At 55.0% G+C, this 17,650-nt stretch overlaps 1 protein-coding gene across 1 annotated transcript in view; it reads right to left on the bottom strand.

Moving 5' to 3' along the window:
- The window catches only part of ZNF710 (zinc finger protein 710), a 33,037-nt gene extending 15,387 nt beyond the window's left edge, over window positions 1–17,650 (bottom strand). The window contains exon 1 of the mRNA XM_056346044.1: window positions 17,493–17,650. The gene's annotated coding sequence lies outside the window, so the exon portion shown is untranslated. The remainder of the gene's footprint in view (window positions 1–17,492) is intronic.

Raw genomic sequence — 17,650 nt, 5'->3', positions numbered from 1 at the left:
GCACCAACAAAAATTCTAAACAGAAAAATATTTTTTTTCCTGAAAATCACCACTAAAATTATTCATAAAACTGATCCAGAGCATCTGTCCTGCACCAACCCTGAGGATTTACAAGTTCATCTTGGTTTCACTAAACACTGAGCTGGGGCTGGGCAAGGGAAGGATGAAGCCACAGCTTCCCTGCACAGGACAGTGCATCCGACACAGCAGCTGGGCTCAAACATCTGTCTGGCTGCACAAGCTCCTGTCACCGGGGCTGGTCAAGGCCAGGAGCTGTGGGACATGGGGGGCACACACCAACCCTGGCTCTGTGCTGGCAGCAGCAGAACCAAAAAAACATCATTTCTTGCCCCACAGCCGACATCCAACGCAGATAAACTGGGCTGCAAATAATGAGCCAAAGTTCTGAGGAACGGGAAAGAGGATGCGTGGTGCTGGGTTGTTGCTACCAAATAAATTCTGCGTTTTGAAAGGAATCAAAACAATTCTTAAATGCATTGTGTCTCCACAGTAGATCCTATCTAACTCCACTCTTTAAGGAAAACTTTTGTTAATGACTACTCTAGAAAAAAGGAAAAACCTCCTACTTATAATAAGTTGATTAGAAAGCAGAACTGCTCCCGTCAGCCTTGGATATACTTTCCGACACGGAAGAAGTGCATGACATCACGTGTATCACGTGAAGTGGTTCTGGGTGGAGGAATTTCTCTCTTTGGGGGGTTTGATTAAAAAAAAAAAGACACAACCTACAATTTGCAGCATGATATAGATAACATTTTTTAGTAAGATTAGGTGGAAAAACAAGTTAGGGAAAATGACAACTTCTGGTCTGTACAATAGACAACGTGTTGGGAAAGGAGCAGCACCCGCTTTGTCAGGTCACGTTAAACCTTCCCTTGACTGCTCTGTTGATATTTCTTCTAACGATTCTTACCCCAACCATTGTGTTCATTGGTGGGAAGTAAATGTTCACCTCTTTGAAGCCACGAGGTTATTGGCAAACTCTGACTGGAAGGGGAAAAGGAATGTTTTATCAATAACTGGAGATGACTGTTTCTGCAGAATAAGTGTGTACGGAGCATGAAGCTGCCTGGTTCCCCTCTCCCCATTGCCAGCCCAGGGATGCAGGAGCAGCCGGTGCCGTTGGGACCTTCCCAGGACTAGCCAAAGCTGAAGCTGAGCACAAAACTGCCTCTGGGCTTTAAAGCGACATCTGCAGTGCCTTGCTTTCAAGCACATCGTCTCTTTTCCTGGCCCGCCTCTGGCTGCGGGAGCTGCCTGCAACTGCAATGAAGGACACCAGGATTTATCCCAACCTGGCACGTGATTTCCATGGGGGAACCTTTGCTCCATGGGACAGGAATCGGGCACCACTCTGCTCGGTGAGGAGGGTGGCAGCGCTGGGAACCACCATCCTGCTGCTGGCGAGGTAGGGGGATGCTCGGCTGTCCCTGCCCACTGAGCACCAGCCCAGCCCAGTGCAGGCACACGTGGCAGCTGGGCTGGCACTCCTCGCTGGCACAGCACAGCATGGCATGGCACGGCACAGCACTTAGTGCCCGTCCTCCCCGTTGGAGGTTGCTGCTCTGCCCTCTTGGCCTCACCATCACACACTACCTTTTTTATCTTTGAAATGCAGCAACTGCATCTGGAAGTGGAATATAAATATCGAGGCCAAGCACGGGCAAGGGCGCTCCCTCCCGGGTCGGACCCTCTCCCAGCTCCCTCCAGCCCTCCAGAAGAAGATCCACGTGCTGAACTAGGTATGGGCACAGTGTGACATCCTGTTTCTGAGGAAAGCCACCCTGCCGTGGGCAAGAAATGTTTCAGCTGATGGAAACTCAGGGTGAGAGGGGTCAGTCTGTGAGCAGCAGCAGATGCTGCAGCCGTTCACCACAGAGGGATGGAGCCACGATCCCAAATGCTCTCGTGGCTTCCCAGCAGACAGGCACCCACGCTGACCCGGGACGTCCCGCTCCTGCTTCCCTTTCTGCTGAGAATACACTTTCCTCCTCCACCCGAGACCGAGCCTCCATCCCTCCGTTGCTCCCCGCCCCCAGCATCCTCCGCTCCTCCATCCCTCTGTCGCTCCCTCATTCTTCCCGTTTCCCTGGCAACGCCCATCTCGCGCTGGAGATCTGTCCCCTCTCTCCCTCTTATCTTTCTCCTTTCTCTTTCATCTATCTCCTAATCTCCCTCTCTATTCCAAACCTCTGTCCTTTGCTTCCTTTCTTTCTCTCTCCCTTTTCATCTCCTCCAATGTCTTCTCTATCTCAGGGTTACAATTATTTGAATCTCGCTTTTAAAAAATAATCTACTTCATTAACCGCCGTGCCACCGGCTCCACTCCCACTCCTGCAGCCCACCCGCACGGCTCAGGACCCCTGCCCATGCCTGACCTGTCATGTGCCCCTGGCCAGAGGATGATAAAGTCCCCGTGCTTCGGCAAGGCCCTTCCATCCTTCCTCCAAAGCCCTTCAAACAAAGGGGAGGCAGAATTCTCCTCTCACACCGCAAGACCCTCAGGATCAGGCAGCAGATCCCCCTCCAGAGCTGCCTGCTGGGCTCACCGGCCGGCACCTTGCCATCGGGGCTGCAGTGCGAGGAGTCCCTGCTCTGCTGGATTTTCCCCGTGCACACCATTCACCCAGAACCGCTGTTCTAGCAGAAGAGGAGCAGCCCGGGTACACTCCTGCGCTCCCTGCCGCGCTTTCCATAGCGGGACCCGGCGGCCCCGTCCTCCAGCCCCTCTGACACACCCAACGTGAAAGCTGGTGGCTCCAGTCCAGTGCCTGTTCGTGTGTTCCAGATCAGCCCCCAACTTCACTTCAAAGCAACTAAGGGAGACTAAAATTAACAGGCAAAAGATGCTTCCTGAAAATCAGAGTCCTAACTGCATCACTTTGGCCATGGGGGTGAAGGAAGGATTAGAGCCACCCAGGCTCCTCCGGGGTCTGGGGGATGAATGGAAGGAGCCGGGGGGGGGGCCTGGGTCTGATTTTTGGCAGCACAGGGTCACTGCCAGGGGACCCCCGTTATGTGGTAGCAGCACTGTGAGGTGCCCATCAGAGCAGGTTTGTTACGCGAGTGCTTTCCCTGCACTGAGCCAAAGGAAATGCTGGAGCCAGCGCTCCGCTTCTGCCAAGGGATTGTGAAACCTTTGGTCCTGGAGCAGCCAAAGCCGCACCGCAGCCTGCTGAGGGTTAATGCCTGCGCCAGCGCTCGGGCTGGGAGCGCTCAGGGAGGGGGACTCTCACTGCTCCCCCCCCCCAGCTGCCCTCCTTGAAGATCTCCTCCTGTGCCACGTGGCACAACGTCTCTTCTTTCGAAGACCAAACAGATCAATCTTGAAGCCTGATTTATCAGCCCTTCTGCCTAGAAGCTCTTCTCGAAGCAAGACAACAGAGCTGCTAGCAGAGCTCTGATGGCACCTGGGGAGCAGCGGCTGGGGGACCAGGCTCCTCCTGCCGAGCCAGGGCATCTCCCTTAGACCCGACTGGAACCACTGTGGCCTTGTGGATGTGTCCAAGACCCTTCCTGCTCTTCTGCCACAGAAGGGCCCAAACCCACGGAACTCCGGCACCCCAAATCCCCAAGTCTATCAGACCTGAGCACAGTGACTCTCCTTGGCCAGTGGACACCCCGTCCCTGGGGACCTGGCCCCTCTCTCACGTTGTCCCATGGGCTGCTCGTGCAAGCGCAATGTTCCCCCTTCAAAATGACGCAGACATGGCCCCTCCATCCCACCCCACCTGCCTCCTCCCCAGCACCGTGCAGGGACACACGCCACAGCACAGAGCTCTTGGGATCTTGCTTTCAGAGCTTATTGTCACATCATGTCTTAAAATGCTGCCGTTCACTTGCACAGGACCACCAGCACCAGCGATTACATACAAGTAACTGGTGTGCGAAGGTGTGGGGCAAGCGGTGGCTGGGGGTGAGCTGGGATGGAGCCCAGGGAGAGGGGCTGCTCCTGCCTGGCCCCCTCCTCACCCACAGCCCAGCTGAAAGAGCACTGACCCACCGACCTCCCCATCCTCTGTGGGGCTCTGGGTGTTTGTCAGCAGTTTGGGACCAAGGGTGTTTGTGGTGTGGCGAGGAGCAGGGAGAAATCCCACCCTGGCCAGCCCTGCTGCCGTCCCAGCCTTGCTTCAAAGGCTCCGCACAGAAACCTCGCTCTCCCTTGGAAAACAATTTTTGCTTTTGAGTGAAATAAACAAGGAAAGAAAGACTTTCAAGTTCCTCCTTGCTGCAACGACTTCTCTTCGACATACTCCCTTTCCTCTCCGAAAATAGAAGAGCTATTCAGAAAAGATGCGAGAAGAAAAAAGGAACTGAATAGAGGAAAAAGGAAAGAAAAAATGGAGCCCCAAGGGGGTGGAGAAAAACAGAATGAAAAGACAGCAAAAGTAAAGAAAAGGGGTGAAAAATAAAGGAGGGGGAAGAGAGAGACAGACAGAGAAGCTTTGAAAAGAAAGAATGCTCCCAGCCTGAATACAGTGTGCATGAAAAAAAGAGCGCTTGAAAAGAAACAGCCAGATGAAATGACCTCTCATTCACAGCCTGTGCCAATCACCACCACAATGTAAATCCTTTCTTCTTTTCTGCATTCTCTCTCTTTCCAGCGGGGGCAGAGGGAAGAGGAAGAAAGGGGAGTTAATTCTCAGCATAGCAGAAAATAAATCTGCTCTTTGCTAACTCCCTGAAAGAGACGCCGAGCTACTTTTAAAAATACCTCTCCCAGTAATCACACATGCAGATATGTAAAAAAGTAAATTAAATTCTGCACTGAGTGGCTCTGGGAAGGACTGTCCTCACCATCGGGTCTCCCAGATGAAAAGCCACCACGCCGTCCCTAGGAAAAGCCATGGAGCAAATACACAGAGAAAACAAATCTGTAGAAACAAGTGTTGCCATGAAAAGCAACCGGCACCAGAGATTTAGGTCAAAACCCAAACCCTGCAAAGAAAGATGAGGGATGGCTGTGACAGATACAAACCTGAGGGCTCGATTCTGGGCCAGGCGCTACGGGGAGCAGAGAGGATGAAGGGTGGGCCAGTGCCCACTGCAGCCCCCTTCGCCCTGCAACCCCCAAACCCCTCAGCAGACAGAAGCAACAGCAGACACCCTGCCAGGAGCAGCCTGACAGGGATTTTACCGTGGATCTGCAGCCCCAGTACCGTCCCATGTTGTTCAGCATCTTCAGCAGAGGTGGGGGTTAAACAGACCCTCAGACACGAAGATGACCCAAAACTGTAAGGAGGGAGGCATTGTAACATGGGACAAAGAGGGAGTAAAAATGCAGTGAGAAGAAAATACTGAAGATAGAGCCCACCAGGACAGTGGGGTCCCCTGGGGACAGAGGGAAACGGAGCAAGAGGCAGCAGGCATGCCGTGCTCCCACAGGCAGCAAGCTGGACCGGGAATTGCAAGGCTGGCTGACAGCGAAGCAGCCCAGGCTGCAGGTGAGAGTCTGCAGCAGACAGAAGACGACCTCCCTGCGTGTAAGCCTGTACCACAGCTGCTCAGCATTGCTCCTGCTCAGCATCCTCCGGTGCCAGGGGTTAATCATAAACTGCGGGAACCTCAAAGCAGGGCAATAAAAGTGGCTGGGGGTCAGAGGAACTGACAGGCAACTAGGAGCTCAAGTACCCCTTGTAGGTATAACCCGCCTGGCTGGTTGTAAAAGGGGAAAACCAACCACAATGTTAGAAATGTGGGATGTGTGTCATCCCAGAGGGAGCAGAGTTACTCGATGGGTTCTGAAACAGCCTCTCGGGGTGTGAGGACTGAGGGAAGACACCCCCCCCCCAGCAGGAAGACACTCGCGCTTTCAACAGTATTGCTGCTCTTATTCTTGGGAACAATTGTAATGTATTTTTTATATTCCCGTGTCTGGAGCTTGCCCATGCGCAGGCAGCGTTGCCCGCAGGATGGCTGCTGTTGGGTCTGGCTGCCCCCTTCCCCCCCGGGCTTCATCCTGTGCTGGGCTGCAGGAATGGAGAAATGGGGACACTGGGACTGCCCAGATCCATTCACAGCAGCCAGAAATTTCCAGTCAGAGAGTTAAAGGCTGGGAGGAAGGTGAACTCTCTGGACTGCACGTGATTTTGCTGACAAGTTCAGTCTTCCCATGTGCTGAGCAATGGCCAGCTGGGAAACGCTCCCCCCGTGCCCCGTGCCCAGGCAGACGGTACCCCTCTCACTGCGGGGCAGGGGGAGAGGGTGACCGATGGCACTGGGGCGAGCACGGACACAACCACAGCACAACCTCCAGTACGGACACACAAACCTCTCTGCTTCTCAACCAGCCACTCCTGGGGCTGCAGACATGGGGGTCCCGGAGCCCTGCCAGGGCTGGACCTCCTCCCACAGGGATGCTGTGCCCATGGTGGCCGGGCATCGGCTGAGCTCTGCTGCCGGTGCCACACCACCGCGCAGCACCAGGACAGACGCTGGATGGGGCAGCAGTGCCAGCGGCTGCACCACGTGCCCGGCCAGCTGGGGCTGCTTCGTACCGCAATGCTCACCGCATCTGCTGTCACCTCTGCTGGGTCGAGTAATATGATCATCATAGTCAAGGGGATCTAATTTAAGTGTGTTAATTAATACTTGACCAGATAATCTTTCACATACAAAACTCATCAGAGGCTCTGAAACTCACTATTTTTGATAAGCAGAGCTGGCACAGAGGCTCCTTGAGGGAGAGGGTGAGGAGTTGCCGGGTGAGGGGATATTTCACTCTTTGTCTCCTCCATGAACTTCAGGCTTTCAGGCTGTTCTGCTTTGGAGAAAACTGCTGCCAACCCCACTGGCCCCTGCGAGCTGTCGGGACTTCCCTGAGCACAGCACCACTGACTGCGGTTTGCTCCTAGTGAAGGGAAAAAGATCCCCGGGAAGCCTTTGCGAGAAGTACAGCCAAACCAGCACTGAGGAACACAGGGTCTCCTAGCAAAATGCCTCAAGGAATTACCCCCAACACACACAATCTCCCCGGCAGAACTCACAGGCGACACCAGCCGTGGGGGTAGAAATTTGAATAACAAACACATCGAGTGCCATTTCCTATAGCCTGCAGGTGAGAGGAGGCGGCAGAGGTATGGGTAGGGGCAAGTGCTGGGGGGCTTCTGGACCCCCTCCCACCTGTGCCAGGCCCTATGCTGGCCCCTCAGAGCATCCCACTTCTGATTTCTCCGATAACAACGCTATTGGACATGTTACACCATTTTAGGAGCAAACCTGACTGCTCAGCTGCAAATGCCACATTACTTGCAGGCTGACAAGGTGGAAAATGTTTCAGATCCTTTTCTGAGCAGCTGAGCCATTCAGAAAGACTAGTGCTTGGAAAGCGTGGTTCAGGGCGGATGGAGCAGGAGGTACCAGACGGAGGGTCCCCGTTGGTAGCAGTTTATGAAATCCCAGCTCGTGGCTGACCCAAGGAATCAATTGTGCTAAGGCAGATACGGAAAATACAGCATCCCCGGCAGTGCTGGCCAGGTGGGGTGAATGACGGCTGCAGGCATCCGGGGGGAAATCTGCCGATGGGGCACACACAATGAAGTCAGATTTGTGGGACAGGGGAACAGCCACACCACCCAGGACACATGGGCTGCTCTGCCCAGCTTTGTGGCATTCCCTGCTCTGCCCCGTATTGCTGCCCTTCTCCTCGTATTGCTGCCCTTCTCCTCGGGAGAGGCCCTGGCGCGGGCAGCAAGCGTGCAGGCAGCCGTCCCTGCTCTGGCGTTGTGTGAGCATCCACCCCTCCAGCCACGGGTGCCTCATCTTCCCCAGGTTTTAGGGGACAGACCAAAGCCAGCTGCTGTCCTCCCACGGTCATAGAATCATTTAGGTTGGAAAAAACTTTTAAGATCATCAAGTCCAACCGTTAACCCAGCACTGCCATGTCCCGAGGCTCTCCAGCAGCCATGGAGACCCAGAGCCGTGGCTGGGGCTGCGCAGGCTGCGGGTGCTGCTGCCCCTGCCCTGTCCCAGGATGCCTCTCTGGATCACCCAGTCCTCCTCCGAATTGCGCTTTAGGGTGCAAACCCATGGGGGGCCAGAGGAGAGTCAGCGAAATAAAGCCCCCCCCCAAAGTGCCCCTCCGCCCTGAGCCCTGCTGGCCCCAGCAGCTGTGGCTCTGGGCACCCTCACCACAGAGGGTCTCCAGTGACTCCCAAACAGGGGACACCGGGTGAGAGGTGGGGCAGGAGTCAGACAGCCATCCACAGCACTGGGGCTGAGATCCTTGCCCAGCCCTGGGGCATCCAGCTCCATCCCCACCACCACGGCCTGCTGCCACATGCCCACCATGGGGGACAGCAAGCACACAGTGACAACCAACAGCCACAGCGTCACGGGTGCCGAGGGCTGCTGTAGCAGAAACCTTGTCCTGGCCCAACAGGGCCACTGCAGCCGATGGTGCTGACCCACTCTGTCCCACTGGTACCCAGCAGCATCCAGGTGCCCACCTGCATCCCTGGCCATACCGAGGATGTTTCTGCTTCTAACCACGGCTGTGCGCATTAGAGATTCAGGCTGGTACCCAGCAGCATCCAGGTGTCTACCTGCATCCCTGGCCATACCAAGGATGCTTCTGCTTCTAACCATGGCTGTGCACATTAGAGGTTCAGTTGGGCATGTGCCTGATGCCCCGCATTGCTTTCATTTTCTCAAAGCTCAGCAAACAGGTTTCCAAGCACCGCTGCATGCACACCGGCCCCATCCACCACCTGCCCTCCACACACCATGCCTGGGGCCAGGGACAGTGGTTTGTCCCAAATCCCCCAGCCCCGAGCAGCAGCACCACCAGCACACAGAGAGTCTGTTTCAAAATACCAAACTTTGTCATTAAAGGGAAAAATAAAAAATCCTCCAGCACGGAACCTAACCTGACACAGATGAAAAGTCTGAAACAGTGACAGGTAAAATTCAAGCCAGTGAAGTCAGAGTGACTGATATGGAAAACACGTCTTCAAGCCAAGAGGCACTGCGTGTGCCCTAACGAAGGATAATGAATGTACGGCAGATACAGGACATGTGCTTCAGAAAATAAAGGCTGTATATGTAATTTCAGACTATTTGAGAATCTATGAGAGAGTGAAATTTGGGGATTATTTTTTTTTTCCTTTAAGCTGAGCTACTTTTTCATTCCACTTCAGACACATCAGTGAGGAACCTACAGGAGTGATCTCTGCAGAAAGGCTCCCTGCACAAAAGACTCCACAACCAACGTCCCTCACGTTCCTGGTGACTTCAGGGGAGCAGAAATTTAGATTTTGAAATCTGAGTCCTGGAACACATCAGATGAGAGCAGCCGCGACTGGAGGGAAGAGCAGTCCCCAGTGACACCTCTGCTCTCCCGCAGCTCCAGGGGATGATGCATCCAGCAGTGTGGTCCTGGGGCGCTGGGTGCAGGGGTCTGCATGTTCTCACCAAGGGTGGGGTGTGTAGCCCAAGAGATTGGATTGAGGTGCTTGCCACCAGCCGCCTACAAATCGTGAAAGCATTGGGTTTTCTGCATGGCAGACGGCTTTTAAAACCATGGCTTTTCTTGTGGGAGAAGGCAAAGGTTCTTGCCGGTTTGGAGAACGTTGCACTAACTGCATACTTCTGTTGGGTTTACACGGCCAAGTTAAAAAGAAATGTCCGCTTATTGCACGTATGTTTTTGTCTACATTATCATGTGGTGAGGGTTCACCCAGCAGTCCTAACTCCAAGTGGAGGCTGAAATTTCACACAAGAGCTGCCTGGTTTTATTTATTGGTTTTTTAAATGGAGTTCAAAGGACAGAGTTTGGCACCGCTGTCTGGAGCGTGTCACACTGGCTGGACTGTCGGGCACGGACACAGGCTGACATGCCTGGAGCTGGCCCCGCGTGATGCCCTGCAGCCGTTTTGCTCCTGAAGCTGGAGCAGATGCCAGGCAAACCTGGGCAGGGAGGTGGGCACTGGGGGGAACGAAATGCCCACCTGGTGTGATGTGCTCGGAAAGAGCTCACCAGCTGATACGAGGGAAAATGCAGTGGACAAGCACTGGCTGTGACTGAGGAGGGTGGGAACTTTTTTGTACTTTTTACTCATCTTAATAAATATTTTATAATGTATCTACAAGGCTGGCTTTGTCTATAGGCGTTTTGCCATTGCTTTGGCAGCACCAAGGGCGGGCTCGCACTTGGGTCTGCTTGAACCACCCCAGTCCCCATTTTCATCACAATCTGCATAATTGCTGTACTTTGCACTCTTTCTTCTTACTACAAGAAAGTCCTGTAAGTATACAGAATATTCAGCTGTTGAAATAATTTGCTTATATGTGTCCCTTGTTGATAATCGTAAAATGAAACCAAACCACTCAAGCCCCCACAAATCAAGGCTTGCTCTCTGCAGACGAGTTCTGCAATTACCCTGATGGGCTTCACAGGCGCGTGCTGAATGGCCACGGCGTAAAATGGGGAAGGACAAGAAGAAATTCAGCAAAGAGGCTTGGCACCACCGATGGGAAAGGCTCTTTCAGTTCTGCCCACAGTTCTGTCTTCTGGAAAGTCATTTTTGTCTGGAGGCACGCATGCCTACACAGCCAGGCGGGGGGTCTGCACCCCTCTGAATGGTGGCAGAAGCCTACAATGATCTGGTCTGCAGCCACGGGGACTCATGAGCAAGGGCCGAAGGGTGAGCCTCTCCCATGGCAAGCAAAAAACAGCCACCAGGAATATACATCGACATCTCTGGAGCAAAGCCAAGGAGCAAAGCAAGGAGGGCAGGTCAATCAGTGCCTGAAAATGGTAACTTTCAGATGGCTACAAAAAAAAAATATATTGCAATTGGCACGGAGTAGGGAGATATTTAAGGTCATTTAAGTTCAGATTTTATGGTGCCCTCATTTCAGCTGGCTGAGGGGTCAGTACACGAGAGCAGAAAGTCTTCTGCGAGGATGAAGAGTCTCACAATCCCAGTCCTGGGTGGGAACAGGAGCCAGCTCCTGTGATACCCATCCTTACAACAACAACTAACATCTCCCAAAAGCAGCCACTGGCCGGGGCAGTTGTGGATGTCTCCAACCTACCCCAGAACGCTCAGCATCTCCCCAGCCAAGTCCAGGATGAGCCCGCTGGGCTGCCCATGGGCAGTCAAAATCTACGCTCAGACTGTCCCTAGCATTAACACTGGAGCCGTGGTGGGTGCTGGGGGAGCAGCTGGGGTGGGGGCATGATGCCAGCGTGCTGGCAAGGTGCAGTGGGAGAGAGAAACTCAGCGAGGGGAGAAAGTGCTGAAGTGGTGGCAGTTCGGAGGGCTGCACCCGCTGCCTCTCTCTGGGAGGGAGAGCACCGCAGCAAGTGTCAAAGGCCTCCCCAAGGGAAAACAGCCCAACACCATACTCCGGCTTGCACCTTTATGTCCAGCCCTGGCAGTGCTGAGCCACAGGCACTGAGACACGTTCCAACAGGGGGCTGCTCTGGAGCTGGCACAAGGAGGCACAGGGGTGTGAGAACAGACCCACGGTGAAGGAAAGGAAAACCAACCAGGGAGCACTTAAAGAATTTAAAAAATTGAAAGAAAAAGCAGGGAAAGAACAGAGAGCTTATTAAACCCGGGATAATACAGGTGAGTGATGGGCTGTCAGGTTTCTCCTGGCAGAGAGGGGAGAAATGACCCAGCACCACAGAGCATGGACATGAGACAACGCTGCTGCCAAGAAGCAGGAAAGATAAATTTAGAGGTGACCAGCAAGCGCTCTCCTTCCTTGCAGCTCTCCCTGTCCTTCGTCCTGCTCCTCTCCCTTGCTGGGTCACCCGTGACCCCTGGCAGGACATGTGCTGGCTGCAGGCACGCTGGTGGGAAACTGCAACACCTTGTAGGGAAGGATGGTAAAGACAGCCAGTTCTAAACATTTAATTTCTGCACTGTTTGTGGCCTCAGCCTGCAATCCCCACAAAATTCCCCTTTTTAACTACAGCGGCTCCCACACTGCCCAGCAAAGTGCCTCTGGGTATACAATGCTGATGCAGAAACAGGGTTTCACATACACAAGACATGGAAGTAAAACAATGAACACGTCTACGTACTGCTTCCTAGTTAAAGTACATTCTTCCTCAAACTGACGTGCTGAGATAAAGCCTTTAAAGGACTGACTGATATTTCCTTCTTAGTCAAAACCAGTTTGTGTCTGTCATTTGCTGGCTGCCCTGTGGATACCCATGGTTTTGCACGCAAGAGGGAAGCATGCTGTTTGTCAGGGCGCAGGGGCCCACAGACCATGCTGAAGAGCAAGGGGAACCAGATGAAGAGCAGAGTCTTCATTTTAACTAAATTCACTCATTTCAATCACTCTGCATCACAGCATCCATTTAAAACACGCTTGCACTGGAAGCCGCTTTTCTCGTGGCAGTACTGGTCTCCAGTCCCAGTGCCTGGCTGGGTACAGACCCACCAGGCACCGCGGCAGTGCCAGCACCACCAAGACCCCTGGCCCATGGGCGCTTCCAAGTTCACACAAGCATGCAGCACCGGGAACTGCTGAGCAGTCGTTTTTTGGCCATTTCTGGGCCAGAGCCATGCCGTGTGTTTGGCATCAATAACCGGGTTTTGGTCCTTTCCAGCCTCCTGCTCTGAGGGTGAGTTTCGGTGCTACCTCCACCTTCTCCCTGCAGCCCTGGGCAGGCACCCCCAACCCTCCCCACCCCTCTGCCTGCCCTCTCCAGCCTTGGCTGGGGGGTCCTCAACCCACCAGGGCCACCTCCAAGTGCTGAAAGCCCAGCCTCATGCCACAGCTCCGCTCTGGCAGCTCAGACCTTAGGCAGGGCTCCTTCTGAGGCAGTGGATCAAACCTGCTCCAGTCATTGCTCCCGCTCCACCATCCACCCAGCTGCTTCAACTGCCGCTCTCCAAAAGCCATAAGGATTCTTGTTATTGAATGCTCTCCACCAAAATTAGTCTGCTTGCACATCTGTTCTCACCAGCGTTTTTCATAGCTCATGCATAATGCCCCCAGTACATCAGGATTTTCATTACTGTGACCCCAAGTTGCTGACACCTCTGGGGTGGGTTTGTCAGACCCTTCCTCGCTACTCATGCCATGACTACCTCTGCACCAGCCTCTGCCTGAAAACTTTGTGGCATTTCCAGTAGCACCACCCCTCCTGCTTTATTTAGGGAGCAGCATCCCATCCATCAGCACTTCTAGTTGTACCTGCATCCCAAAGCTCCCCATCTGAGCTGCTGATAGCAATGCTCAGGTCTGATTCATGGTTGATTCTGTTAATTTATAACCTTGTAAAGCAAAGAACAGCTACAGATTTTCCTCCTTTGTAGGTTACTACTCAGCTACCTATGCAAAATGTCACCGTCACCGTACTCCGCACCATGCTGCCCCTTCCCTCCTCTGAGATACTCCTGGAAAGCAAGTATTGCTTTTTGGGGTAAACCAGGATTTCACTGATGTCCCACTTATCCCTTCCCGCATGAGCTGTGCATCGCTGAACAGCGCAAGGTGCAGTGCGAAACCCCAGTGCTTCTGCTCCTCACCGTGCCGTGCCACGCAGGCAGCCAGCCACCCCTCGCCGAGCGCTCCCCCCGGCCGCTGCTCCAGGACATCCTCAGGTCCTCAGCAGCCTCAGCAAACAATGCCCCGATCCTCCTTCATCCACTACCACACCAACAAATCGCACAAATCTCATGCTTGAGGGAGGCTGTGTGGCATGTTGGCTGGATCCTGCCAGCTCAGGACCCCCCAGGTGACACAGGAGTGGGTCTGAACCTGGCACACTGGTCCCTCCAACCCACCAGCATGAGACACCTGGCTCCCGGTCCCGTCTCACTCCCACAGACGTGCACAAACGCAGCCTAACATTTTCGGTCCCCCAGCCTTCAGGAGGGCATTTTGTCTCTTTCACTTTAAATAGAACAGCTCTTGTTTTTTTTTTAAAATCCATTTGTACAACACTGATGCCCCTCAAGACTCCTGGATAGACCCCAGGGCTGCAGGATGTGCCTCCTTCTCATTTAGCATCCTGCCTCTGCACAGCCTCTGGTGTTCCCCCCACCCAATTATCTCTTTTTTTTATCTCAGGAACAAGTCTTGTGAAGTTTCATATGAACTTTTTGCAAGTTTTTCCTTGCCCTGCACAAAAGAGCAATCCGGACACTGCCTGTCTCCCTTGTTTTCTCTGCTGTGAAATCAGAGGTGGCCTGAGAAGGAAGGAAGGAAGGAAGGAAGGGTGGGAGATGAGGCTTTTCTTCCCACTTGAGAATGCTCCCAGCGATCCAGGAGACCTGGCATCTGGAAAACAAGAAGCCTCCGCCCCACTGGTCACTTCTTTCCTACAAACCCTGATACTTTGGGGAGAACATTGTATGATGGACTGTTCAGGCAAACGGGAGGATGGTGATAGCACAAGGGCATCGGGGAAGCAACATGCTTTACAAAGAGATTTTTATGCAGGATGCTTACCTGTTGTTTCTGTTTATTTTCATTAGAAATACTTTACTATCGCTCAAATGATGGACAGACAGTGGCCAGTAAAGACCAGCAAAATTTAAAACCATTAATTTAAAATTTGGGAAACAAACTGCATTACGTGTTTGTTGCCTCAGTGGGAGAGAACCCCACTCCTCTGTGGAAACCAGGGCAAAGAAGAGTGGGAGCCTCCTGGGGTTTCAAACACAGAACCCCCTCTACAGCTCGCTCCAGCAAGATCACGCTTCCCGACCGACTTCAGGCATTTCACTCCATGGCACCACAGTTTTGGACAGAAATTGGTTTTTTAGGGAAAGCCATGCCTGGACACGGGTGGGCTGCGCTGGGTCCCTCTCCCAACACAAATGCCACCGCAACGCACTGCTGATGGAGAGAGGGGCTGAGGGAGGAGGAGAGCTGTGCACGAGGCTGGAGGAGGAAAATGTGGGACAGCAGGACAAAGGGAAAACGCTCCTCACCAGATCACAGTCCTCCGTCCCCAAGGTCAAGCCCTGCGGGAAGGGCTTGGGGACCTCAGCAGGGAGTGTGACTCATCCCAAGGGCTCCCAGGGCACAAAGGATAGGGATGGCGGCACTCCCAGCACATCTCAGTCATACAGCAACGCTCTTCCAGTCAAGCTGCACCGCCTCCACGGCCAGCACACCCTGAGCAGGTATTTGGGACATTTCACGTGCTGCTCTCGGTGCTGGGGTTCCCGCACCCAGGCAGGCTGGGTTCTGCAGGCAGAGGACAGGAGTTGTGGGTCAAGGGAAGCCAAAACCCGCTGTGGGCAGCAGGGCAACATCAATAGAACCGGCAGGAGCCCCCCAGCTCCCGGCCCGTTGGGGACAGCAACCAGCTCCCCCCTTGCCTCTGCTCTGGCGGAACACCAAGGACACAACCCGCTTGGCTGGTATTAAGGAGACTGTGCTCCAGCAGATGCTGAACTGGAGCCTACTTTTCAACAACGAATAAAAGTAAAATAAATGTAAGGAGCGTAGGCAACACTCTCACTCACAGGATTTTATGTCGGCATGTTCTTCGCGGTACAAACCCACCGTTTTGCCTATTCCTTAACATTTCCAGCTGTACAGCAGAGCAGGACAGCGTCTGTGCTCCTCCCCCTCTACATTGCATTTCCTGAACTAGTTTATCAGTGCAAAACCTTCTTTGCATTGTGGTCCACTAACATCGACTAAAAACACTTTCTCAGATATTAAACCAAACCTGTCAACAGGAACGAGAGGAGACAGGCTACTTGGGCACAGTGGGAGATGCTCCCACTCCCTCTGCTGCAGGTATCCACATCCAGTCCTCCAAGTCCCCTCCCAAGTTTAGGTTGGGAACATTTCCAGGTGTGTAGCAGAGCTCAGGTTACTGTGATCTGATTTACCATTTTAGAGGGATAGAACGTGATTGCTGTTCAAACAGAACATTAATGGAAGCCTACTGGCAGACGAGGAGCCCTGCCTGGCCAGGCTGTGATCAGGGCTCTGCCCGTGCTGGCTCTCACCGAGGATATGCCTGGCTCCTGCAGCTGCTCCCACGGGTGGGAATGCTGTCACCCAGGGGTGGGAGTGGAGGGCACTGTCACAGGGCGGGGAGAACAGACCACAGCCCTGCGTCCTGCTGCTGAAACGCAGCTTGCTGCCACTGCTGCTGCTCCCCAACTGTCAGGAGTCAGTTATCCCCCAGGGCTCCGAAGGGGATGCCAAGGAGTCTCCCCAGGAAAGCCGTGGTTCAGGGCCACCCTCCACCCCAAGAAGCATTTGTTAAAATGCTGTGGCCAGCCCAGACTACCTGCACGGATTGGACTGACACTGTGCTTGATGGAACCGCTTGAATTTACAGCGTCGTGGGGCTGGGTTACATCAGTGACACCAGAAGGCACCCGGCCCACATCGGGAGCGCAGCATGGAGGGCTGCCGGAGTTCGCTGCGATGCCGGGTCCGGACCCGGCGGGAGGGCAGGCTTCCACTGCCATCACTCCCCTTCCTCTGCCCACACAGGCTGCTTACAAAGAAACTCCTAATGATTGACTAATTAATTAATTATAACTAATTCAACCACCGCATCCTGTTGATTAACAGGGAGCTATCAAAGGGTTGGCACAGAGTTCCCTGACCAGCCGCTGTCCCTAGCAGGGAAGCGGAGGACAAAGCGGTCCCCGGCCCGGCCGGGATGCGGTGCCCCTGGAGCGAGACTCTGCCACGGAGCCGGGGGGGGGGGGGGGGGGGCTCTCACAGCGGGAAATCTCAGGGTGCCTCCGTGACGGGGTGCACAAGTGGGATCTGACCGGTGCAGGACAGAGTGGCCTGGGCCCCCATAGGGTCACCCACCCATTTCGTTTCACACCCACCCACCCACCCCCGTGGCACTTTCCCTCTGTGGCTGTAGATACGGGGCGGGGAGGGGGGGGCACAGCCGGGGCGCCTACCGCCGGTCCAGTCCCCCGCGCCTGGGAACTGTCCCCAAACTTTGGGCGCACACGGGACCCCCCTTGGCTTTTGATCCCGCTGCTAGCCCGGCCCCCCCGCGGCAAACTGAACCCGCCGGCTCCGTGGGAGGGTCTCGCCCCCTCTCGTGGGTGGGTCGGGGCACCCCAGGGTGCTGCTCCCCCCGCCCGCAGCCCCCGCCAAGCCACGCTCGGTGCGGCACAGCCCGACCCGGTACCGCCGGCGGGGGGGGGGGGGGGGGGCGGGGGTGTGTGTGCTCCCTCCCTCAACAGGTACCGACCCCGCGGCCGGGCCGCCTGCCCCGCAACTTTCTCAGCCCCGCGATCGCGGAGAAACTTTGCGAGCGGCCACGGGGAAACTTGTCGGGGGTGGAGGGGGGCGGCGGCCCACGTGCGGAGCGGCCCCCCCGCCCCGTCCCTCCCGCCGCCATCGCTCCCGTCTCCGTCGCGGGGGAAAGCGAAAGAGAAGGCGGCGACACCGCGGTGGCCCCGGCTCTGCGGAGCGCCGGGGTGTGCGTGTCCGTGTCCCCCACCTCGGTGGTGGCGGGGAGCTGGGGGGGGGGGCACAGCCCGGCGGCGGGGACTCACCGTGCGCTCCCGCGGCGGCTCCGCAGGGCGCGGGGCGGCGGCGGCGGCGGCTCCGGGCCCGGCGCTGGGTGCGCAGGAAGGAAGAAGGAGGGAATGAGGCAGGGCTGACGTGAAGGGATGCAAAACAGCTCCTCCTAACTCGGCCGCCGGCGGCCGCC

This window comes from Falco biarmicus, chromosome 7 (assembly GCF_023638135.1).
Source record: "Falco biarmicus isolate bFalBia1 chromosome 7, bFalBia1.pri, whole genome shotgun sequence".
Classification (NCBI taxonomy): Eukaryota; Metazoa; Chordata; class Aves; order Falconiformes; family Falconidae; genus Falco; species Falco biarmicus.
The sequence above is the reverse complement of the archived record's forward strand: the minus strand, read 5'-3'. Positions and strand labels throughout refer to the sequence as shown.